We start from the raw sequence: 27,965 nt of genomic DNA, 5'->3' as shown, positions 1-27,965 counted from the left end.
CACCAATTTGCACTCCTAAGAAAATTCTACTCTCCATATTCCCATCAACACTTACTTTTATATACTTGCAAAAACTACTCCAACAGTATTATAAAGGAAACCAGAATGTGGTCATTATTGGCATTCATTCATTTAGTGAACATTTTATTTTCACATTCCCACTGGCCATTTCTATTTCCTCATTTCTAAAATGCCTTAGGCTTCCATTCCAGGTCTTCTGTTTTAGTGTTTGTACCATACTAAAAAGGAAATTAACGAAACTAACACCTCTTCATGTATATTCCAAATATGTTCCCCTGTCATATACCACTTGATTTTATCCATGGCAGTTTTTAATATGTAGATATTTAAATTTTTTGAAGTTTATTTATTTACTTAGAGAGAGAGGAGAGAGCAAGCAAGCTGGGGAGGGGCAGAGGGAGGGAGAGAGAATGAATCCCAAGCAGGCTCCGCACGGCCAGCATAGAGCCCAATGCAAGGGCTCGAACTCACGAACCATGAAATCATGAGCTGAGCTGAAATCTAGAGTCAGATGCTTAACCAACTGAGCCACCCAGTTGTCCCTAATTTGTAGATATATTAAATTTTTATTTATTCAAATATATAAGTCTTCTCCTTCATGTTTTTATCCCTGTGGTTTTACGCTTGGAAATTACTTCTCTGCTCTTAAAATTCATCATTATTTTACTTCGAAGAAAATTGTTCACATTTCCTTTTCTATGCAAGAAAATTGTATCTAGGCAGTTTTCCTGTGAATGTTCATAAAGTTACCTGGCATGAGAAGGAAGGCGAACCTACAAATCATTTTCACATCATGGTACCTGTCTTTTCTGCACCTACATGAGTTAGGACACTCGTGTGAAAAATATTTTGAGGACATTATAAGAAACCTCTTATTATTAATGGGCTTGCTCTGTTCCATAGGTGTCCACATTCATGCTCATAAGCTATGTTCAACTGTCAACATAAAATCATGTTTTATATCAAATAAAAACCCAAAAATTCAACCACAAGCAAATACAGGGTTTTCTTATGGTGAGGTTAATGAAATGAGAAAGGCTTTAGGCAGAGAACAGACTGGCTAGTTGCCAGTCACTTCATACTTCAAGAATTTGCTTTAACATGCGTCTGGCATTATGGGGTGCTCCTACATTGACCACATGGTGAAGTATAAAGTGTAGTGAACAAAAAAAACAAAAATTCACAAATTGAGGCTCTACCAACACTGTGACCTACAAAAAAAATCATCTAAGTTACCATCCCTAAGTCTCTTCCTTCTGACATAAAATGAAGAAATTCAAATTAATGACTTCAAATTTGTCTTCACTCTCTAACTCACCATGAATTTATATTTTTCAGACACACTTTGATAATATCTCATCCAGCTTAATAACCGCAACCAATAATCAATAATCACTATAATAATACACAACGATCACTTAAGTGCCCTCATACTCCACAAAGCATACCATTTTGAGGAAATCGAAAATGGAAATTTTTATATTGTATGTACTATGACTTATGACTTACTTTTCTACACTAGAATGCAATGTTGGATAACCGACATCATCAAACACGACAATGAACGGGACTAAAATACCTGTTACCTCTGATCAAATTTACATGCATATAGACACTCACAGTCTTACATATGTCAAGATTCATATTATGAACTCTGCCACTAACCAATGACTGATAATTTATAGGCAAGAAAATATGTACTCTGTCACTCAGGTATCTTCAAGAGTCCATTACAAATGCAGAACTTTCTTGGCTTACGTATTTTTAACATTCCAGTTCTTTTCTTCTTGAATAAATAATTTTTATGATTTTCTGTTCTCATACAGCACTGCAGACTAGATGTTTGTGCTCCCACCCCCAAGCTCATATGTGAAATCCTCACCTCCAGTGTGATGGTGGTAGAAGGAGGGGCTTGGGGGAGGTGATCAAGTTGTGAGGATGAAGTTCTCATGAATGGGATTAGTGTCACTGGAAGAAGAGACCCCGGAGAGGTCCATCCCTACTCCACCATGTGAGGACACAGCAAGACGACGGCCATCCATAAATCAGGAAGCAAACTCTCACCAGGTACCAAATCTGCCAGTGACCTTGATCTTGGACTCCTCAACCCCCGGAACTGTAAGAAATGAATTCTGTTATTTATAAGCCACCCGGCCTATGGTATTTTCTTATAACCATTTGAACGGACTAAGACGTATACCCATTAATAGAAATTGAAGTTTTTCTTTAAGTGTCCAAACCAGGGGAAAGATCTGCCTCTAAAATTTGTAGTTTAAGACTATAATCATGGTTAGACTACAACCCTCATTTGGGAAAGATAAATGGTAGTTTGATTATTATGAATACGAACAGTCTCTCAAAGACAAGTGCAGGACAAGTACCCTGGCTTTACCAGGTTGACCTACCTGTTCTTCCTCTGAGACCAAGCTTCAGGGCAGAAAAGAGACAGGCAACTTCTGTAACTCTTACGGTCAAAAAAAAAGCCACACAGCAACTCCTCAAAATGAACAATATTTATATGGTTTTAGCTGTGTGTCTTTCTTGAAACTCAAGTCTAAAAGTTATTTTCATGTGTCACTTTATAGATTCTGCAATATGGATTCTGTAACGGAAAATATTACCAACAGCATTTTTGGAGCAAATATAGGCACACATTTCACATAACTCTAGAAGTAACCTTTGAGGAAAAAAATAAGGCATAATGTAAAAATAATAAGATTTTTTGAGGAGGTAAGCTAATATGATCCAAACACACTCAAACGCATATTCAGTAGAATCAGTAGTGACATCAATGAAACGGATTGGCTTCTTACTCTGTGCCAGCTGCCCCGTAGCCAGGCCACCAGGTGTTCAAATACCAGCTGAGTCACTTACTGGCTGTATGACGTGGGGCTAATTCTTCAGCTGTTTTTGACTAGTTGTTCTCATCCGTACAGTTGAGAAGGTGTGAATGGCAACCACCTCATGGGAGAGTAAGTTCTGTGCATTTATCTTGCGTGTGTCAGACACTAGAGCCTGCTGTTACTACACAATTGACACTGCCTCTTCCATATTTTCTGTCCTGTTAATTTCTCCACAGTAAGGGCTCCTACCACGATGAAAAACAAAATGTGGCAGCTCCCCAGAAAGATATTTAAGTGTTTGTAAGCATTCTGCTTTCATCTTTATATTTATGGTTCTTTTAAGGGTGTTACAAACCTGCAGTGGTAATGCTGAAGTGTAACGCATATCTAGGGTCACAAAACATAGCAAACAAGGATAGTAATTCTATTAGCATTTCAAAAGCACAGAAATACTTTGAGCCCAGATCTTCCTGCCACCGTAACTGTAAAGCCCGAAGAATATAAATATAAAAAGATGGAAGATATTATTGAAAAGTAAAGTCTGCAAGGAAGTGCATGTCACAATTGCTGAAAGACATAGTGATTGCAGAAGAACTTCAGACTTAGTAAACATTATGAAAACAAATCTGAGATTCTAGTTAGAGATACTGGGCCAAATACATGCATTCCCTTGACAAATAACCACTGAAATGAAAGCATAGAAGTTTTGAAATAGTATGCTCAGAGAATGACATAGAAGAGGAGAGAATAACATTTTGAAGCTAAAAATGTGAAGATGTGTGGAATCTGATTTTTGTCACTTGGGGAAATTGAATCTTAAGCAAGCAGTGCAACATGATTTGCCTGCTCAACTCCCAAAGGGTTTAGTAATTCCCCTCCCCACCTGGAAGTGTCAGTAAAAAGGGAATAAAAAAAAATTAGGGCACATGGGTGGCTTAGTTGGTTGAGCATCTGACTCTTGATTTTGGCTCAGGTCATGATCCTAGGGTCATGGGATCAAGCCCCACATCAAGCTCCACACTGATAAGACAAGAAGACGCTTCACTCAGAAACATACTACCCGATACTAGATTTCCTAGGATTGCCATAACATCATACCATGCACTGGCGTGTTAGAATAACACAAATTCATTCTCTCACAGTTCTGGAGACCAGAAGTCCAAAATTAAGAAGTGGGAAGGGTTGGTTCCTTCAGAGAGCTTTGAGGGAGAACCCTTCCCATTTCTGCCTCCCAGCTTCTAGTGGCTGGTCACTCACAATCCTTGGAATTCCTTAGCTAGTGGTTGCTCTCCAGCCTTTGCCTCCACCTTCACATGCCACTTTTCTTCTGTGTGTGTCTCTATGTCTTCTCCTTTTCTGTGTCTTATAAAGACGATCTCATTGAATTTAGGACCCACCCTAATCCATAATGACCTTATCTCTACCTTTACCTTAAATACATCTGCCAAGATCCTCAACCCCCCAAAAAAAGGTCGATATTCAGAGGTTCCAAGTATACATGAAGTTTGAGGAGACATTACTCAACCCACAACATACTCCCCAGAGAAAAGGCCCAAATTGGAGCTATTGGGGCTTCCCCAATTAAATGGCACTGCCATATTCCCTCTACAGTGAAACTCAGAGTCTTTAATCTCCCCCCACCACAGACCCAGAGCTTCCAATTTGTTGATTAGTGACCCACTCTTAAATAGAAGCAATCTCTTGAATAGAAATTATGCAGAGATAAAATCTACAAAAATATTCATGAAATGAGAGAAAATACTACATTTTTGAAACAAGAACATGATACTATAAGAAGGGACAATCATAAGATAAAATTCACTTAAAATTATGACTACAGAAGTAGAAGAAACACTCAGTGGACGTTTTAGGAGACAGAACTGAAGAGATCTCTTAGAAAGTGAACAGAACACAAAGAGATGAAGAGTAGGGTCCAAAGAAAGATAAAAAGATTAAAGGGCCAGACCAAGACATATAGTATTTGAGTAGGAGTTCCAGAAACAAGAAAAAAGATAAAAATAAATAAGTCAAGAATTAATTCAATAGAATATCCCAAGATATAAAGGATATGAATTCCTACATTCAAAGCACAGCAAAGTACAACCAATTGATGAAATTGGACCTCCTTTGAGAAACATGGTCATGAAATGTCAAAACACAGGAAATAAAAGAAGACCGTCAGAGAGGGGGAAAATATTGTTGCATACAAACAAGTAAGCATCAGAATGCAAATGGACTTCACTGAAGCTAGAAAACAGAATTTAAAATCTCTTTAAATTTCTAAGGGATGGGATTTCTACATAAGCCAGGAAAAAATCAAGGTTTTATGAGGCTCTGAAGCTTACATAATTTGTGAGGGTCCTCTTTAAGAAAAATAATTCAAGATTACAAATACAAAATTAGACATAAGCCTCTTGAAAGTGACCCATGACAATGAAACGTCCCAAAGCATACACTTCTTTAATTTCTCAGTGTACCTGTTTCAGATCCAGAATTCTATAAACATTCAGAATCTCAAAAAGTGAGAGAGTAGAAAGTCAAAAATTAGTAATACTAAGTCCCATGCCCCCTTTCACAGAAAACTACTGGAGGAAATCCTTCACTCAATGTCCTAGAGTCTAGAAGACTTCCACTTTTACAAAGATGAATTAAGCACCCATTTCCCTATTCTTCCTGCTCAGTACAATTAAGAACTCTGGACATTATGCATATAACAAACATAAGGAGATTCTGAAAGGTGGAAAGAAAAAGACAGATTGACCAGGAACCTACAGACCCAGAAAATGACATGGTGGTGAGTTAATGGGGGTTCCTTCTTGCCTCGAGTATCCCAGACTGAGTGAGGGAGAAGCAAACACCCTAGGAATGATGGAAGGCACAAACGAAACAAGTCCTAAGAAAATCTTGCTCTTTTGAGCTGAATGAACAGGGAAGGGGAAGGCTAGCAAGACACCAACTTTTAGACACTCCTGCTGAACTCCTCAGAGGGGAAAAAAGTCTACCTCTACCCTGAGCAGTAGTAATGAGGAGGCCCTCTTCTCCTAGCTGAGTGGAGAACCTGGGCTTCTGGCTCCTCTCTTCACCCACAAGAATAGTGTCCAAAAAAGTCTGCTGAGACACAACTTTTAAATAAGATCTAGGGTCTCATAACATCGTACCTCTAATGTCCAGATTTCAATCAATATCTCACCTTGAATGAAAAAAGGCAATCAACAGATTTCAACACTGAGGTGTTAGATATGTTAGAATTATCTGACGAGGGTTCTTTAAGCAGTCATCATAAGCACTGGGGTTTATATGTGACGAATCACTTAATTCTACTCTTGAAACCATTATTACACTATACGTTAATTAACATGGATTTTAAAAAAGGTTAGAAAAGCAAAAACAAATTTTTTAATACATTTGAAAAAGAATGAAGGTACTAGAATACTAGTAGCTGATAAGAATTTTATAGCCCATTTAAATATTTTAAAACTTTTGTTGGGGCACCTGGGTGGCTCAATTGATTAAGTATCCAACTCCTGATTTCGGCCCAGGTCATGATCTCATAGTTCATAAGTTTGAGCCCCACATCAGGTTCACACTTACAGTGTGGAGCCTGCTTGGTATTCTCTCTCTCTGACCCTCCCTTCCCCCTGCCCACATCCCCCACCCCCACTCAAAATAAATAAAGAAAAACTTTTATTAAAAAAAATTAACATAAAATTTCCAACTAGAGGAATAATATAATGAACATCAAGCACTCATAAATCAACTTCAATAATAATCAACACATTTCAGATCTTGCTGGGATTATGTTATCACTCCGGATTATTTTGAAGAAAATCCCTACATCATACCATTTTGTCTGAGTCCAAATATTCAGATAAAAAACAGTGAATTCTAATGTATTTCTAAATGGGGTTCAAACTAAAAAAAATTGTATTTATTAATCATTAGTTCCTTGAACCAATAAAAACCAATAAAAAATTGGTAATAAATAAAGCAAGCATAAAATATGTTGATGAATATTTACATATGCGCTTGAAACAAATGAAAATCTCAGCAAAGAAACTGAACATAGCCAAGAAAATGGCTATGAAAAAACAAATTTTAGAACTAAAAAATACACACTGAAATTAAAAAAATAAAATAAACGGTCACAACAACAGAACTAATATGACAGAGAAAATAATCAATGAAGTTGAAGGTAGAACAACAGAAATTACACAACCCAAGCAAAATGAAGAAAACAGGCTAACAAATGAACAGAGCCTCTAAGACTTATAAGGAGTATAAGGAAATCAAAAATCAAAGGAGTAACAAAAGATCTCATTTCTATATGATCACAATCGCAGCGGGAGAAAGAGGACAGGACTAAAAACCTATTGAAAGAAGTAATGGCTGAACTTGTCAGATTTGGCAAAAGACATAAATCCTGTGGGTCCAAAAGTCCAAGTGAATGCCACAGAGGATAAACCCCAAAAAATACCCATGAAGACACGTCATAACTAAATTTCTGAAAAATAAAAACAACCACCCCCCACAATACTGAGAACAACAGAAGACACCTGTAGGGCAGGGGAGGGGAGAGGAATAATAATTCAAATGGTAACAGATTTCTTATCACAATTCCCAGTCAGAAGAAAGTGGCACAATATTTTTTGCAAGTGCTAGAAGAAAAGAACTGACAATCCAGAATTCTACATCCAGAAAAAAATATTATTCTGGAATAGAGGAGGAATCAAGACCATGTTAATTTTCCAGGGTTGCCAAAACAAATTACCACAAACTCTGTGACTGGAAACATCAGAAAATTTATTTTTTCACAGTTCTAAGAGTGGGAAGTCTGAAATTAAGGTGGTGACTTGGCCATGCTCCCTCCAAATGCTCTGGAGGAAATCCTTCTTACCTTTTCTAGATTCTGGAGACCCTAGGCCAGCTCTTAGCTTGCGGCAACATAATTCCAATCACTGCTTTTGATCTCACATGGCCTTCTTCCTGTGTGTCTGAGTCTGTGGCTTTTCTTACAAGGACAATAGTCATATTGGATTAAGGGCCCACCCTACTCCAGTATAACCTCATCATAATTAATTACATATTCAATTACCCTATTTCCAAATCAGGTCACATTTTGGAAGGATTAAGAACACCAATTTCATATCTTTTGAAGGAAGCTAATTCAACCTATAAGAAGGACATTCTACTCAGATGAAGGAAAACTAGGAGAGTTTGTCACCAGAACACCTATCCCAAAAGAATGAAAGAAGTTATCTGAACAGAAAGGAAATGATGAACAAAGTAATTTAGAACACGAGGAAGGAAGAAATAAAAATGAAAAAAGTATACGCAAAGGAAATAGACATTTCTTCTCTTTGTGGGTTTTTAAATTATGTTTGATGAGTGAAACAAAAATTATTGTCTGAAATAATTATCAATATATACAGAGGAAATATTCAAGACAATTATAGATACTATATAAATAATGGAGAGAGAGTAAAGGGGTTTAAAGAAAAGTAAAGTTCTTACACTTTACTTCCACTGGTAAAATGCTGATACCAATAGACTCACTCAAGTAATGTACACGTAGTATAATAGCCAGAGAAACCACTAAAAGAGCTATAGAAAAGAGAAACACAAAGATATACAGATAAATCAAAATGGAATTCTAAAAAAATGTTCAAGTAACTCAAAGGAAGACAGGAAATTATAGAGGAATAAAAATAAAAGAAAAAAGAAAACAAAAATAAAATGGCAGACTTAAACCCTAATATATTAATAATTTAATTAATTACAAATACATTAAATACAAATTGTCTAAAAACATGAAGACAAAAGAGAGATTGGTAGAGTGAATTAAAATAGCATGGCCCAAATACAGGCTATCTATAAGAAACTCAATGATATAGGTAGGCTGAAAGTTAAAGGATGGAAACAGATATACTATAGGAACTGTAAATAAAAAGAAAGCAGGTGTGGCTATATTTTTATAAGAAATTAAGCATTTATTTACCAAATGACCCAGCAAGCACACTGCTAAGCATTTATACCAAATAAATAAAAATTTGTGTTTACACTAAAATCTATATGCAGTTGCTCATAACAGCTTCAATTGTAGGAGTTAAAAACTTAGAAAAAAATAAAATGCCCTAAAATAAGTGAGTAAACTGTGGTACATCCCTACCATGGAACACAATTCAGTGACTTCAAAAAGAACAAACAATTGATACAAGCAGCAACTTATATAGATCTCAAGGGCATTTCATCTACTGATAAAAACCAATCTTATATATGATATGATTCTATTTGCATAACATTCTCAAAATGGAAAAATTATAGAGATGCACAACAGATCAGTGGTTGCCAAGAATGAGGGATGGTGGAAGACAGGAAAATGGATAGGAGTATAGAAGTGAAGACTTTTGTTGGGATGGAATCATTAGGCCTCTGGATTATGGTGATGGTTACGTGAATCTACACCTGTAATAAAATGACCCGGAACTATGCTTACACAGTATAACAATGTCAGTTTCCTGGTTTAGATATTTTGCTGTAGTTATATAAGATATAACAACTAAGGGAAAGAGTAAAGGGTCCCCTCAGCCCTGTCTCTGCAACTGTTAAATTATAATTGATTCAAATTAAAGGATAAAACAATTATTAAAAGATCTTGGGGTGCCTGGGTGGCTCAGTCGGTTGGGTGTCTGACTTCAGCTCAGGTCATGATCTCGTGGTTTGTGGGTTTGAGCCCCAAGTCGGGTTCTGTGCTGACAACTCAGAGCCTGGGGCCTGCTTCAGATTCTGTGTCTCCCCCTCTCCCTGCCCCTCTCCTGCTCATGCCCTGTCTCTCTGTCTCTCAATAATAAATAAACGTTAAAAAAATTTTTTAAAAAAGAAAAGATCTTTAACAAGGGGAAGAAAGGGATCCAAGAAATAGGGAATCCAACACAAGAGAGAGGTAAAGGGAAATCCTAGGATCAACCTTTACAACAAGTCTAAATATGAATAAATGTGGATGAAAAGTTCCTTAGGAAGTATCTCCAGAAAGATAAAATTGATAGGAAAAAAATAACAAAGTGTTTGATCACATTGAAAAGATGGTTAGAAAACTGGCAGGGAGTTTAAACATAAATTAATAATAAATACATATAAAGCTAAAACAAACCAAACAAGGAGACATCATCTCCAGACAAAAGGGAAGGATGTAAAAGGAAGGAAACAAACATAAGGACAATTATGTAGGTCTTCAGACATTATTAGTGTTTACAGCTATAATAATATAAACACAGAAGATTTATTTATCCAAAACAATAGAATTATAGTAGAAAGATGGAACTATAAATGTGCATATTGGAGAAGTAAAGAGCTAAATCTCCATCTTCCACTGTGCTAAGTCAAGAGATAACATCTAAGACCTAAAGATCAGGAAGTAAAAGCATAACTCTATTATGTAACCAAAGAAACAGTATGTTGAAAGAACTGGTGGAAGAGGCTGCTGCTTTTTGTAACAAACTCTGTAGACATATTTATTTAGCCAAAGCTCTATATGCATATAAGAAAAATAAACATACAATAGCTCCAACAAATTCTGTGCCTTACCATTGTATGTAGAATAGCAATTTAAAAACCTTTCAAATGGCCAAACAAAAACCTTCCCACCCAGGTATTCCTAAAGTTATAGAAAACTTTCTGATTTTGAAAAACTGTTATATTTTAAATAAAAACTAAGAGTTATTTTAAATATGCTCTGAGAGTCAGAGGTGTCATTTTTGGTTTACCCTATTCTAATATGTCTACCTGCCGACTACAGAAACATTTGCACAGGATGTCTTCTTGAAACCAGAAAAAAGGACCTATTTTGAATGTGAAAAACAAATTTTAAATAGTTGTCAAAAACCTCAAGAATGTTACCATCAAGATCCCCAAAGATACATTTTTATTCAGAACAATCCGATGAAAATCCAACTATGTCAAGTAGAAATGGAGAATTTATCACCCACAAGTACAACTGCTCTTTCCCACATTTTCATTTATCTTATCGTGATCTTGTCCTAAATTTAGTTTCTTTTTACTGTTTACCAGAGTAAATTTGATCAACTATCTTTTAGTCAATGTTGAGTTGACATTTAATCGAATATTTCCAAAACCTTCATGACCAAGGGTCATTTCTTGCATCTAAATGGTCTTTTAAGCTAAATTAGCTGATGTAAAGCAAGAATAAATTTGTTCTGGAACTATTAAAATCTATTATTGACTGCCCTCACCCCACCCCTCCCAAACAACAGGTCATTGAAACTTTTATGTACATACAACAGCGGAGATGGATTAGTTTAGTCCATCTAAACTGTAACACTCACCACCGCTGTGTAACACTCACCACAATTTTAAAATATTTTTCTCAAAAAAAAAAAAAAAAAAACATACAGGGACACCTGAGTGGCTCAGTCAGTTAAGCATCCGGCTTTGGCTCAGGTCATGATCTCGCAGTTCATGAGTTCGAGCCCCATGTCAGGCTCTGTGCTAACAGCTCAGAGCCTGGAGCTTGCTTTGGATTCTGTGTCTCCCTCTCTCCCTCTGCCCTTCCCCTGCTTGCTCTCTGTCTCTCTTTAAAAGAATAAAAAATAATTTAAAAAATTAAAAAAACAACCCATACCAATTAGCTATCATCCCCAACCTTCCTTCTCCAAGCCCTAAGTAACCACTAATCTACTTTTTATCTCTATGTTTTTGCTTATTTTGGACAATTTACATGCATGGAATGAAACAATATGTAGCCTTTTGTGTCTAGATCCTTTTCTTTAGCACGAGGTTCATCCATGTTATAGAATACATCGGTAATTCATTCCTTTTTATTGCCAAAGGATATTCAATCATACAGCTATACTACATTTTATTTATCTATTCATCAATTAATAGACATGGGGTTATTTCTACTTTTTGGTTATTATGAACAATACTGCCATTACTACTCATGCATGAGTTTTTGTGTGGACATATGTTTTCATTTCTCTTGAGTATATACCTAGGATTGAAATCTCTGGGTCATATGGTAACTCGATGTTTAACCTTTTTAGGAAAAGCAAGACTGCACTACACTACTTTATGATCTCACCAGCAGTGTAGGGGAAGGGTTCCAATTTCTCATTCTCACCAACACTTATCACCTGACCTGTTATTTTATTACAGCCATACAAGTGAGTTCCCCGAAAGAGTTTCATTCAATCCATAGAGCTGGTGTGTCCACGCACTGCAGGTTTTTTGTTCGGCTCCGGCTTGAAATATTTAAAACCAGGATTGAAAGTCACTATTCCAGCCTGTAACAAAGAGTCCATATGCAGGCAACAATGGCTATATAAAAATAAGGGTTATATCTCTAGACTTAGAACTTGGAAAGCCACATTTACCAAGTGGCGGTAAATCAAACACATCAGTGACCAGATGATCAATATATATACGGACCAATAATTTCTACATTCCTTTGCTTGCCACAGAAGACTTCAGCCTCACCCTTTACCACTCCCAACTCACCTCTAAATCTTAAACCTTACCAAATGTCTAATCCCCCCAATCAGGAAATGCTTATTGATGTTACTACACACACACACACACACACACACACACACACACACACACACACATTAGTTCTAATTCCTGCTCTATATTCTCCTCCACCATTTCACCCCACCATCAAACAAACCTCAACTAAAACATCTTCACTTCTAGGAAGCCGGGCCTCACTATTGAGAGTTAGATGCTTTCTCATGCATGCTCCCATGGGGAAACAGTATTTTCCATGTACTATACTAAGTGCTCTACATTTCCTTTGTCATTTATTTCTCACAATTCTATGAAGAAGGTGTTTTTAACCCAATTTTACAGCTGTGAAGTTGAGGATCTAAACAGTTAACCTGTGCATGATCCTTGCACAAGATCTGTTCCTAAAACTATTTGACTCCCCAATTGTTGATTTTCTCATTAATTCTAATTCTCTTGCCTTCCCATTATAACACTTCATACAGAGCTGAAACTATACTGGAGAGGTATTATACTTTAAAATCTGAAAGAAAATTTGCATTTTTACATCTACCACTAATTGTTCACTTTTTCTTTATGTATTTATTCACTCAATATTGAATATCGATTCGACTCTGTGCCAAGCACCACACTAAGCAGTGGTCATATGACTCTAGACCTGTTTTCCTAGAGCTGATATTCTGGTAGAGGAAGCAGATATTAACATAATCATCTCAAATATAAATTCATATATACAAACTCTAATAAAAAAAATCCTGTGCCAGTTAGAGTACCAGGGTTTCCAATTTGAGCAGACATTTACCTGTATACCATCATTTCCACTGGGTATTATCCCTCCCCCTCTGGTGATATTCTGGGAAGAGCAGGCCAATCACAGTATCCCAAATCTGGCCAAAGTATTGGTATCCTGACTCAGCTTGGTTAGTCAGTATAACACATACCTGGCCATAGTCAATATACAGAAGACAGGCATAAGACCTGAGCTGCATAGACTTCCCTAGTCTACTACTAGTCAGGAAAGGCTAGCCTGTGTTGTGGTAACAACCAACCAAAAAGTCACAGCAGCTTAAAACAGGAAAGTATGGTTTTCCTTCAAATGACACCTCCATCAGGAGTCAACATAAATACTCATGAGAGCCGTGAGAGCCACTGGCCGGCTGGAACCCTGGACTTTCTTGTTGAAGAAGACAAGAGTGTCAGTAACATCTCTTTTTTCTCTTAAACCAGTTGGAAACAGGCTTCCATTACTTGTAACCAACATGCTCACATTAAGCTTGTCTGGAGGGTCAGAACATGACATACTGTGAACTAAGACACCAAAGATGATATAGGATAATCAAGTGACTGTATGAGTGTCAGACTGAATCACTCTAACTTCCACATCTGCACAAAAGGATTATGACATCTACCTTATAAGTTCTTATGAGGATAAAAAGCGTTCATGCATTAAGCAATCCCAGTCACCATCTGCCACCTAGCAGGTGTTCATTAAAATGGAAGTCTCTGTTCCTTCCTTCTTTGCCTTATTCCTTCCTCCTGCCTTCCTAAGGTAAAAACGGCAAAGTATTTCAGCTTCACGTTGCTGTCCCTCAACCGTATTCCCCAGGTTTAAAAAATACCCATGGAATGAATAAATGAGGGTGAGTAGGATGGAGTGGGCTGAGGGCAGAAATATTCTAAGCACAAGAAGAATCTAAATAAACTGAAGCCTTGGCTTTGACCCCTGAGTTCAAAGCCGCAAGCGGTTAGGGTACATCACACATAAGATCCTTTCGGCATTCACTAACCCGGGGATAAGACATCCCTGCCCCACGGCACACCTCACTTCCCCATAACAATAAACACTGGATAATTTTTGGTATCTCTGCAAATACTTCTACATTTGTCCAGGATAATTACATCACTCAGGCCAAAGGCAGAATAGAGCATGGGACTGGAAAATCTAGCACCAACTTCAATGCATCATTGTCTTTCACTGCCTTTTTGTTTGTTTTTAACTTTGTACATTAACTGCCACATAAGTGACATAATTCAGAACAGAAGATGCACCAGTCAGTGTCAAATCCATCTTTAGGTGCCCTGAGATGACTCCAGTTCAGCAAGAAGTGACAAAGAACAACTAAACATTTGGTCAGCATTAAGACTAAAAATCAAAAACACCATAAATGTGACTACTTCCTCTACAACAACAGATTGTGGCTCTCTGATTGTTTTATAAGCATGTATATGAACCTTCATACTCATGTTGAAGCTTCTCATCTACTACTAAAATTGTTTTCCATTCATCTTAAGAAGGCCAAATTATTGTATACTTTTTTGCCCATCTCAAAGCTTAAAACAAAGAAAGGGACTCTATTTTATACATTGATTTATGTGTTTGTTGACTTATTTAGTGAAGTGTTATACAAAAAATAATAGGTTTACTCTGTAAACATGCATTTTTACATATATTGATTCAATTTGCACACTGCATAGGACTAAGAATAATAGTAATAAATGGTTCTATTTCATAATGTGCTATAAATTTAGAGAACATTGGAACAGATGTGTTTTCTTTCTTATAGACAGCTTCTGAAGAGAACAGAACAAGTAAGATCACCAATTTATAAAGGAGGAAACCAAGAGCTGGCTTTGTCAAGTCAGTTAGTCGGCAACAGCTTAGAAAGTATCCCTGCTAAGTCCCTGGGTCTTTGAGGTGGCCGTCACCATTGTGGAGAATACAGAGCCAGACTGGACTTGAATCCTGGTGCTACTTCTTGCTAACATGTAATCTGGGCTAAGCCATATCCCCCGCCCCACCCCCACTCCTGTGCTTAGGTTTCCTCATCTGTAAAATGAGGATAATAATCGTGATACCCTATAAGCATTAAACAAGCATTCAGACATGGTAAGCTCTGAGTACTCTCTCTTGCTCTACCTGTTCAGAACCCTTCTCACTACACCATAGGGCCTCATGAGCCAGGTGATTTATTTTCAAGTATTTTATAGATTTGATATATAAGTAAACCTAGATTTGAATTTTGCCTTTTTTCTTAATTTTTTAATGTTTATTTATTTTTGAGAGAGAGAGAGAGAGAGGGAGAGAGCAGGGAAAGGGCAGAGAGAGGGAGACACAGAATCTGAAGCAGGCTCCGGGCTCTGAGCTGACAGCATAGAGCCCAATGCAGGGCTTGAACTCACAAGCTGTGAGATCATGACCTGAGCCGAAGTTGGACGCTTAACTGACTGAGCCACCCAAGCACCCCATTTTGTCTTTGATACTTATCATCATGTGATTTGGGACAATTTACGTAAGCTCATTGGACACATTGCCTCGTCAATAAATAATCATCTCTTCATGCAACTGCTATTTCTATTAAATAAGGTAATGCTCTAAGTTACTTAGCATGTGCTCAGTGTGGTGTAAGCACATTGTTAATGGGAGTTATCAACAAATAATAAGCAATAATTCCATAGCTGGAGCTCTCATCTGTAGGTACAGGGCCTCTAACCTCATGAAATGTCAGTCCTCTAGGAGGACTCCTTGAAAACGCCAAGGGGTGTTGGATATGGCAAGTTGTCTCATCAATCCCACAGCCTCTACTTCAGTCTTTTTCCCCCTCCGGTGGCAGCCATCTTGGGTAATAAAGGAATTCGGTGAAAGACTCTTCATGGAGAGTCAGAGGACAAGAAATCATTTTACTGGACATTCAGTGTGGGTCAAACAACCATGACCATAAAACTAAAAGAAGGAAGGAAACCTCTGATCATCACTAATAATATGGCTCTCAATACAAATACGACTACTGGCTACTACTACCAATATGGATGCCACTATGGCATTTATTGAATGCCCACTAATGCCAAGTTCTGCTCTCAGGGAACAACAACTTTAGAATGTAGGTAATCTGACCATTTCCATGAGATGAGGTAGGGTAGGTTAAGCAGCTGTCCAAGCTGAGGAGTAGCAGTATTGGAATTTAAACCTAGAAAGCCTGATCACAGGAATGCAAGCTTAATGATTAACATCACTTTCTGCTCTACAGCTAACTCTTCCCTTCTCAATTTCTTTAGCAGAGCTACATTCTCTGGACGACTTCAAAGCCTCAGCAAATCAGTTTCTAACACGCCGTGCTTTGGTAAGGCGATTTATTCATAGGTGTCAGAAACGCAAGACACTTGTATCCTGAGTCTTTGCAGCCTCTGATACTCCAAAGCATTTACAATAAGAAATCCAAGTCCAAAATATTAAAGGCCAGACTCGGAGTTTACAGTATCCATTTTCCACGGAATCGGCAAATAACCAGAGGTAAACCTGAGAAGCCCTAGGCAACCTGGAAAGGCACGTCTTTTAAAGTGACAGAAAAGAAATGATTAATGATGAGGTGTCCTTGTGGAACAATATCCCAGCTATCCAGTGCAACACGCAGACTGTCAGGAGGTAGGGTTTCTGCTGCCAATAATCCCAAGCTGAGCCACAAACTTCTACACAATTCCCCCACCTCTTCATTTTTATATTGAATTTTAGAATAAATGGGCCACTTCCAAAGACACAGAGGGATTCACTCAACAACCGTGCCATGGGAACTTCCTTCTGATCATGTCTCGTGCTCCAGGGGGGACAGCAAATGAACAAGGGAGGAAACAAATCTATGGGTTCGGAGGCAGTCCATCTACAGACTTCCCCAAAAGAAATTTAGGGCCAAGCCCCAGAAGTCAACAGCAAGGCCTTATTAGTCTCTTTTCTACCTGGAGACATTCATCCTTTTGCAAATAAACCACAATGGAAATATCAAAGTTTGGGAACTAAAGCATAAAAAAGAAAACCTGTATTAGATTTCACTAATGAATCTGTAATCACTTTAAGAGTAATGCTATTAGTGATGATTAGGCACTTGACTATATAAACAAGGAGATGAAATTTTATGAGAAATGGAGAAAAAAAAAAACAAATAGGACTGCTGTTGAATACAGGCTGAAGTGGGACTTGGTTAATTAGCTGAATGACATTGTGGACAGAGCACAGTTTTTGGCACATCAATCAAAGATGCACCATTTGCGTGCTAATCAACTATTTTAATCTCTGTGCCAGGAACTGTGAGGAATGCAAAGTAGTCTCAGCCCCAGCCCCTAATCTCTGGAAACCACAGCGTAGTGTGCAAGATGGAACCAGATGCATTCATTCTACAAGCACCTACCCTGTGCCATGCACATTACTAGTCACCTAGTATACAAACGTTACTAAGGCGGCTTTTTCCCTCAACGAATTTACAACTGATTTGAGGGAAAATCTCTACAAATACTGATGTTTTAGGTCTTTAATAAGAGTTAATGCAGGGCACCTGGGCTCAGGCTGAGCATCTGACTCCTAATTTTGGTTCAGGTCATGATTCCAGGGTCATGGGATTGAGCTATGCATCGGGCTCCATGCTGAGCATGTTGCCTGCTTAAGATTCCCTCTCCCTCCCTTTACCCCTCTGCCCTGCCCATATGCTCTTCTCTCCCTCTCTCTCTCTAAAAAAAGAGTTAATGCAGTTAACTACAAAAATAGTTACCATTCGTGTAAGCCCCTCCCAACCTCACGCAAGCCCTTTCCATATTTATAACAACCTATTAAAGTAGATAAGGTCAGGGGCTCCAGGATGGCTCAGTTGGTTAAGCATCTGACTTCAGCCCAGGTCATGATCTCACAGCTCGTGAGTTCGAGCCCCACATCGGCTCTGTGCTGACAGCTCAGAGCCTAGAGCCTGCTTCGGATTCTGTCTCTCCCTTTCTCTAACCCTCCCCAGCTCACAGTCTGTCTCTCTCTTTCAAAAATAAATAAACATTTAAAAAAAATTAAAGTGGATAAGGTCACGTCTTCATCGTTGTTAACAATCAGAGTAGCTAAAGTTCAGAGAAGTTATATGCCTTGCCTTGGGTCACACAGCTAGGGCAGACATTACAACCCAGACCCACTGGCTACGAAGCTCGGAGTTTTCTCTCAGGCATGCCACCCCCAGAGGAATCCCATACAATGGCAGCCAAGAACAAGAAATGACTGACTGTGCTGGAGGAATGAGAAAAGCTTCATAGAGGGGCGTCTGGGTGGCTCAGTCAGTTAAACATTTGCCTCTTGATTTCTGCTCAAGTCCTGATCTCTGCTTCATGAGATGAAGCCTCGCAGAGCCTGCTTGGGATTCTCTCTCTCCCTCTCTCTCTGCCCCTCCCCCCTTCCCCATGCACGCGTGTGCGCACGCTCTCTCTCTCAAAAATAAACTTAAGGAAAAAAAAGGTGTCACAGAGGAAGTGACTCAAAGAGATACAATTAATAAAATAATGCAGTACCATTAGAAATTTTAATCAATTCTGTATAATTTCTCATTTACTTTTTGAATAAATGTATCTCTTAAACTTTAATTTAAAAAAAACAAATTACATTTGCAATATTTCATCTGAGCTAACAAGTTATCTTAGGAAATAATGATGAAAAGAGCTACTCCTAACTGAAGAATGGTAACGTCCTGTTTTGCGCTCATCCCTTGCACATGACCACTAGATGGGGATAGTTACCCATTCTGAAGCCAGCCTGAGCCATGGTCACCATTTCAGCAGCTTGTGTCACAAAAAGGACTACTTTTAAAAATCTAAATTTCCATATTATTATTAGGCACAGCAAGTGGGTCACAGAGAGACGGATATTTAAGACTATGTAATGTCTTTGCTATATCTGTGCTAAGAACTGGGTGTGCCTTTCATAGATAGCTCACATCTTCACAAGTCAAAAAGTTGTGTCTATAGTTTTCTGAAAAAATGCATAAGTCAAAAGATTTAATTCCGTCTGTGTAGATCACTGCTTTTATGTGCAAACTGGTGTATGATATTTGTGCTTACTTTTTCTTTTAAATCAGGGGTGAGGAAGAGTAACATTACGGGAGACTTACGCTGTTACTCCTATTTAAATAAATATAATTTCTAAGGCAATCTGCCCAAATTTGGATTTTCAACAGTCACTTGTGAAAATGAACATCCGATTCGGTTTGTGTTCGGTCTAAAGAAAGGCGGTTTGAATGCGAGCCCAGCACCGAAATTTGATCTCTTCACATTTTCAGTCTTGATTGCCATTCGACACTGGAAGAGCATGGAAATGTCACTTTGGTGATGAAACCACCATGAAAAGAGGCTCAGCACGTCATTTCATGGAAAGGGCTCCAGGCAAAGCCATTATGTGCAGGGGCAAATGGAAGAAGCCTCGACAGCCTGTGTGTGTGCTAGGTTTAAGTCACAGGAAGAGAAGATGAGAGAGAGGCTTCAGTGAAACAGGAGGGTGCTCCAAAGTAAGCACCATGCTCATTTTCTCAGGAAGCAATCTTGCCGAACAACCGTTTCCAGAGAAGCCAGGCAATCCTGAAGACATTTTCAAAATTACTTATATTAAAGACATTTCACCAAAGCTGGAAGTATGTGTAAGCAAGCACATTAATATCAAGACTTTCTACACATAGACTCACCTTATGTTTTTAGAGCACTTTGCAGGGGACACTCCAATTTCAGAGAGGAATTTGGGAGGTTTCAGGAGAGAAACTCCCCTTATCAAAACACTGTGATAATTTATGTTCTTCCAATCAACTTAAAATTTTTTAAATCTGATTTCCAGAGTAAGTTTTGTATTATATTTTCTTATGAAAAGAACACAGAAAACATACGAGGGAAAGAAAAGTACTTCTAATTGCCAGAAGAGGGCGCTGTCCTCAAACTTAAAACTCCTATGCGCCGCTGATAAAGTACCTTTGCTATCCCGAATGATGCTTTAGCATAATCTGGTTTAAGGGTTGTGTTACAGTCTTAAAAAGAACTTAACTGTGTCTTTAAAGGGTGGAGTTACTGCCCTGCAGGATGTCCTCATTTACAACACAGACTAGCCATTATTTACCTAAGTTAATGACAAGAAGCTAAAAGGATGCCATTCTATAGCATTACAAATTTCATAATTCATAACTTTAAGGCTTAGCTCTTGCTCCCTCCAACTGAAATGTGTGATTCCTTTATTTTGCTTGTGTATTCCACAAACATATCCCTTTTGGAATGCATTATTTTATGAGGACTGCTATTTTTCTTGCTGAACTGGGAAATAAGACACATGAGAGACTGAAGAAGAATAAAAGGCAAAAGAATGCAAAGTGTTACAAATACTTCTTTTAGAAATTTTGGCTCATTCCAGAAAATGAGACAAAAGCAAGAATTTCTTTGGCCAAAGACAATCTGTGCAGTATGTTATTCTCTAAGGTGGATGGGATGCCCATGTCCACACGGCAGCTAGTAGAAATCAAATAACAATGGCATTTATGGCAGAGTCTCTCTTTATCCCTGTATCCTCTTTATTTTTTAAGGCACTTACTATCTTCTGATTTGGGGGGGTGGGGTGGTGCTCAGTTATTTAATGTGTATTAAATACATGTTTCAAGGTATATTAAGTATACTTTGTTTCTCTCCCTCAATGGGTCATAAGCTGCACGGCACACAGACCTTATTTATCCCGGCTTTTACATTATTCCCAGTATCTGGAACATGGTAGGCTCCCAATGCATGCTAACTGAAGGACCCAGTAAGGAGCTGTTTGTTGTAAATCTATACAAGATACTAACCCGGAGCTTGGTACACAGTAAGCCCCAAGAATTTCTGTAAAGCCTCATTTTCATCATATTAATTTTTGTATTTACTTTCCACTAATGGTTCAATAATATAGATTTTTAAATGTGTGCTAGTGAGATAAAGTTGCCTTCATAAATAAACATATTAAGTCAAAGCTTAATGATTTAAAGAAAATGATTAAGTAAATTATAGTATGGGCGGTGTGTGCAAATGGCAATCATGGAAGGAGTCACAGGTAACCGAAGTTTGGGAGACCACTACATGGAGAATACGCATGATAGGAGGTCGGGGTCGAGAGGGAGGATGCAGGCCTGGGGGGCGGGTAGTCATGAAGGTCTTAATTCTAAAGCTGGGCTGAGGCCAGCAGAGGGAAGAGGAAGAAATCTCTGCTTAGGGGAACCCATGACTTAACATGGAGGCAGACAGAGTTATATCCAAAGGCACAAAACTATCACTCTAGGTTCACAGAGATGAATCCCTGAGTGTGGAGGGCCAGGATCTCAAATTATCTATTGGCTTTTATCCTGTGAAAACAGAAGCATCCACAGTTTCTGATTTCTTTATAAACTACACACCTAGAAAACGGGACATGATGGTGAGGGGCATTATTCTAAATGCTAAAAGTATGGGAAAGGAATTTCAAATGAATCCTTTGGCTCAGGGTCAACAGATGAGAGAAGACGAGCTACTATCTTAAGTGCTTGGGAGCAGAAATTTTCCATTCCTGAGAAGCACAGTGAAGTCAGGATGGACAATGGCGTTTGCAATCCCAGGCTTTGCTGGATCTTTATACGTAACAAGCATAAAATGGGTTCCCGAAAAAAAAAAAAGTCTACACCAAATATAAATGGAAATCTGTAAATCCAGTATATATAAAATAATACCCATTCTTCTGCAGAAAATATTTTGGCAATTTTCCAACAGTATTCCAGTTCATCAAAAAAGACAAGTGGGTGTGCAATAGAAATAAATAAATAAAATTTCTAACTTATAATTCAAGAGACTGGAGAAGAACAAACATGATTTGAATCCTTCCTTTATGTGGCAATATTTACTTTCATTTAATCATATAAAATCTCCGTATACAAACTGTCTTCCAGGCCTGATCCAATCTCTACTTGAGAAAAAACATGAAAAGATACCAGAATGGAACACGGAATTTATTGGCTCCCCTTAGACGATACTTAATTCTATCCTATGTCAAGAGGTACATAGTCATAAATTGTTGGAATGGTTCACTTTTCAGTTGCTTTTTTGTTTGTTTGTTTTTGTTATGAAAATATATGCCCAGTAAACACTGTGCATTGGCAACTTCTTGACAGCATCTGAGTAAAATTATAATTACCACAGGAGGGATGCTGGAAATCCAGAAGGCTGTCATCTGAGGAGACTTTTAACCTTAAACTCAAGGGGGGAGGTTCAGAGAGTATGAGATGCTGGCTTAAAAAAACTTGCTAACACCTGAAGTTCCCTTTATTCTTCCAAACTCATAATTACCCTCAAATACTCTAAGCAAAATGTGCTTCGGCTCTTATTATGAACTGAATCATGCCCCGCCCCCAAATTCAAATGTTGAAGCCCTACCCCACAGCATTTCAGGAAGTGACTATATGTGGAGACAGAGCCTTTCAAGAGGTGATTAAATAGGAGGCATGAGGATTCAGGTGGGCCCTAAACCAATCTGATTGGCATCCTTCTATGTAATGAGAACACACAGAGAAGACACCAAGGATGTGCACAGAGGAAAGGCCATGTGAAGACACACAGCAAGAAGGTGGCCACCTGCGAGCCACGGAGAGAACCCTCAGAAGAAATCATATTGTCTGGCGTTTTGATCTTGGACGTCTAGCCTTTACAATGGTGAGGCAACAAATTTCTGCTCCTTAAGCCACATAGTTTGGTACTGTTATGGTAGCCCCAGCAGACGAATACGGTTCTCAATAAAAAAAATTCCCTTTGATCTATTCTGTGTAAGATTCCTGAAGTAAAATGATGTTTACTATCCATCAGTTTTCAGGATGGAACAATTTAAAAACAAATAGGTTACTTAAAATTTAACCAAAATAAATGAAAATTCCAAATAAGCTTTATTCTCCCTCTCTATTTGAATTGCTTAAAGTTATTGTGGATGCCATTTATAAATGTACAGTTCATATAATATACTTTATGTTGCTTCCTGTTTCCCTTAAAAATAGATTAATAAAAGAGATCCAAACATATGTTATAAAATCCCTGGTAAAAATCTGCGACACGCCCTCTCCTTGAAAAACATGTTTAAATTCTAATAAACATGGGGATCACTGTGGTTTAGTCCTTATGCAGTATAACATTAAAATATCTTAAAGCAAGTTTTTTTCTTCATTCCTGTTTCTCATAGGATGTTAAAGGATTTGGTGCATATCACCTGAAACACGGTCCAAACCCATTTTTCTCCTTCTCAATGATCTGTAGCTCAGGCTCTCACAGTCTTTCATTCTCCATGAAATGGGTAAATTATATACCTGAGAAATGCACTCTTATAGATATTTTAAAAGGTCTTTTAAAAACTTTTCCTCCCAGTTTCTGAAAGGAAATAACCATCTTTAAGCAACTGGCTATGTGTGTGCTACTCTTATTTTTTAAATAATATATCCACATATTGTTGAATGATGAAGATGGTTTTTAAAATAAAATATCTGTATATTATTTAACAACAATGTGGGTTGGAAATTTCATTTTTATGTCTGAATAATAAACATTCAGAGTGTGAATATGGGAATGATGTAACTAGCAATGATTTAAATCCGTGGTTTGCAAGTGGCAAGACTATATATTCTAGAAAAGCCCAAAGTTTGTGGACATGGTCCCTTTTAAGTGATTGGGTGCTCTACTGTAAAATGATAGGCATCAACAGTTTATATCTATAATCTCCCTTTAGATTGAACTCTTTTGACATTGGCAAAGATGGCACGTATTCTGAGCAAGGGGCTCCAGTTTTCTCTTGCATGATTGTGTTGGTTTTCCTACAGTCTCTGGTCGCAAAGACCGTTCAGCTTTCCCATCTTCTCAGCAGCCCTCTCTGATCCCCACAACCCAGAATGATATTAACATCCCATCTTGGCCTGCCTGCTTTACTCATTTTCTCAGAACGGTTTGTTCACTCAACTTAGTCTGTTTGTGTTTCTTATCCAATGGTTTTACCAATGTAGTCTTAGTGTTTGCTTGAGAATGCCACATTTGAATGTTTTCTCTCTTCTTTGTAGCCCTATCAGGGTTTCATCATGGTGTTGGCGTATTGTATTTCATTATTCATTTTATTTAGTTTTTATTGGGTTATCTTCTTCATATTATGGTTATTTATCCCAGGCATAATGAATTTTGCCTGGTCCTCCTATGTTATACCAGGAAAAATATGTAATTTTAAGATATATTGACTTCTGACCTTAGAGAAAGGATTGAGACTCAAAACAAAACAAAACAAAACAAAACAAAACAAAACAAAAACAAAAACAAAAAACTAACACCAAATGGTTCAGAATAATTACTAGCTTTATATGATACTCGGTGAGTTTCCCACATGCATTCCCAATATCACCATCATGTGTAAGAGACCAATGGAGATGAAGAAATGGTATAAGAGAAAAGGCAATGCCAGTATATAAAGCAGACTTAGGACATGAGATTATAAAGCTTTTCCGGAGGAGTGATACTTAATAGATTCTCCTCCACTCCTATCCCACCAAAAACTATCTTGTGATTACAATTCTCCTTTCCTTATTTCCCTCCTTTTAAGATTTAGCACTTGAATACATAAAATATGGAAACATTATACATCCATATTAACATCTAATTCTAAAAAATTGGTGACAGACTTATAGATACATGCCAGATGTATATGTATATATAATTTGGATACATGTGGAGTGCACATTGAAAATTATAAATGAAAACTCAAAGAGCCATTCTTTTAAGATATCAGTGAAAGGAAAAAAAACATTCTTAGGCTCTTTGGAGGCCATTTAGTTTGAAAGTAAGAAAAAATCAATTTTCAATGGTCACTGAATTTCATATCACAAAAATTTGTTTTAATTGGTATATTCCTCAAAAACTAATTGAGGGCACTGTACTACTAAAATAAAATATAAACAAATATAAATATAAAATATAAAACAAACTAATATAAAACATAACTAAGGATGGATAAAAACTACCCTGTTTAAAAATAATCACTTCTTTAATCAGGTTAAGGTCTACTAATATATTTGACTTAATTATTTGGCTCATCAATACTTTTCACCCACAAATAAAATTCTGTTCCAATCTTTGACAACATTATCATAAATTTTAAAAAAAAATTTTTAATGTTTATTTATTTTGAGAGACAGAGCATGTGCATGAGTGGACAGGAAGAGAGAGGGAATCTCAAGCAGGCTCCATGCTGTCAGCACAGAACCTGACGCAGGGCTTGATCCTATGAATCAGGAGATCATAGTCTGAGCCAAAATCAAGAGTTGGACGTTTAACCAACTGAGCCACCCAGGGGCCCAAAATTTTTAGTTAGTTCATTCTAAGCTGACATTTTCCTGGGAGATTGATTTTATATAACAATCTCTCCAATAAGAAAAAAAAACAATAATAATTTCAAATTGTTATATTCGTGAAAGCATGAACATACCAAGGATAGTCCATTTAGTACTTTAATGATATAACATTGGCATGATAATAGGTGAAATTTACTGAGTCTTCCTATATACCAGGCACTGTGCTAAACACTTTCTAAGAATGATGTTTTTTTAATATTCACAACAATCAAATGAGCACCACATTGACTCTCTAAAGCAGATGAAGTAACTGAGCTATAGAGCAGTGAAGTAACTTAAACAAGCTCTTATTTCTATTAAGTGGCAGAACCAAGAATTAAATACAAGTATGTGTTCCAAACTCCACACCCTTAAAGATTTTTCTAGATTACCAAAATTGCAAAAGACTTCTCCAAGTACTAATCAGGGCTTGCTTTGTTTTGATAATCTTTGATGATAATCCTGTTTAAAAGCATTGTTGCTAAGGTGCCTGATGGTTAAACAATGGACTTCCGGCTTAGGTCGTGATCTCGGGTCTGTGAGTTTGAGCCCCGCATCGGGCTCTAAACTGACAGCTTGGAGCCTGCTTCGGATTCTGTGTCTTCCTCTCTCTCTACCCCTCCCCAACTAGCACTCTATCTCTCTCTCTCAAAAATAAATACACATTAAAAAAATAAAAGTATTGTTCCTAAAAAGGTATTGAGTACCTGATCGTAGGAGGTGAGCAGAGGTAGTGGCTAACAGCATCAGAGTACCCACTTGAATATTAACTCTCCAATTGCTTAGCCATCTCCTGGTTAAAAAAAAGAAGAAAAAAAAAAGACCTTGTCTTGAACTTTTTAAAAATAGGAAAGTAAATGTTTGCTGGATGATACGGGCCTAATGCAAGAATGGTGGAGGACTGGAAAATATATAAGGTACAACTCAATGTCCAGGTCTTCAGAACACAATTGAAGAAAAATTTCTGAACTCTGGAATTGTGCCTATGACTTGTGTGTCATATATCTACCATGTAGCAGAAGTGAGTGGGTGCCCTCGCTTCCATTCCTTTTCTTATATTTATTGTTGAGAGACAGAGAGAGAGACAGAGAGAGAGAGAGAGAGCGAGCGCAGTTTCCATGCTCAGCACGGAGCTGGATGCAGGGCTAGATCCCAGGACCCTGGGATCACAACATGAGCCAAAATCAAGTCAGAAGCTCAACTGACTGAGCCACCCAGGTGCCCCTCTCCCTTCCCTGTTTCTATAGCAAATTATGAAATATAATTTATGGGTTAATTCCATATGCTGATTCTTTTTGTAAATAAATTTTATTGGAATATAGCCACACCCACTCATTTACACACTGTCTATGGTTGCTTTAATTCTACCAAGACAGTTGTGACAGAGACTATATGATCACAAAATTGAAAATTTTTACCATGTAGCCCATGACTAAAAAATCTGCTGACCCCTAAGTTTTATTACATTGCACAAATAAATATCTACCTAAGTAAATGAACATGAGTCCAAAGCCTAATACACAGGGAGACAAGGCTTCTCCAAAGACACAATCCCATTCTTTCCCTGGCTGCAATTTTCCTCTCCTTTCTGTTCCTAAATATTGTTAAGAGTAATACATATTAATTTCTTTATTAAAACACACAAGAAAACACATACACATACATCCCAAACAAGATCTCAGAATACAAAGATGAATTGAGTACATACCATCGAGAAACATCCTGTGAGGAAATACAAACATTTTAGCAAATAATGAAAATATAATTCTAAATTCTGTAAGAGATGTCAGAACAAATTTCTAAGGGAACTTGTGCCAGGGTTGGAAAACCTGTCTCCAAGTCTGAGGTGTCATTTACCGTGTGATAGCCTTCCTCTCTCAGTGAAGAAAATTCTACTTGATGTGTGGTAACTTTGAAAATCTGATACCAGGGGCGCCTGGGTGGCTCAGCCGGCTAAGTGTCTGACTTCAGCTCAGGTCACGATCTCGCAGTTTGTGGGTTCGAGCCCCGCGTCGGGCTCTGTGCTGACAGCTCAGAGCCTGGAGCCTGTTTCAGATTCTGTGTCTCCCCCTCTCTCTGATCCTCCCCCATTCATGCTCTATCTCTCTCTGTCTCAAAAATAAATAAACGTTAATTTTTTTTTTTTTTTTTAAAGAAAATCTGATACCAAAAGGCTTGGATCAGGTCATCCCAAGATACTGATGATGTAAAGTTATAAGGAAAAGGAACTTCAGTATGGGATATTCTTCAAGGTTTTTCCGTCCTAAGTCATGGAAAATTTTGCACGTTTGCTACTTTGTAATATATATTTAAGTAACACACACACATGTAATATTTACATGTCACACACACACACACACACACACACACACACACACACACACCTTCTTAGTACTCCAAATGAGAAAAAGTTGTA

This window comes from Panthera pardus, unplaced genomic scaffold (assembly GCF_024362965.1).
Source record: "Panthera pardus isolate Hobbes unplaced genomic scaffold, ASM2436296v1 HiC_scaffold_13, whole genome shotgun sequence".
NCBI classification, from domain to species: Eukaryota; Metazoa; Chordata; class Mammalia; order Carnivora; family Felidae; genus Panthera; species Panthera pardus.
Note: the sequence above shows the minus strand (reverse complement) of the source record.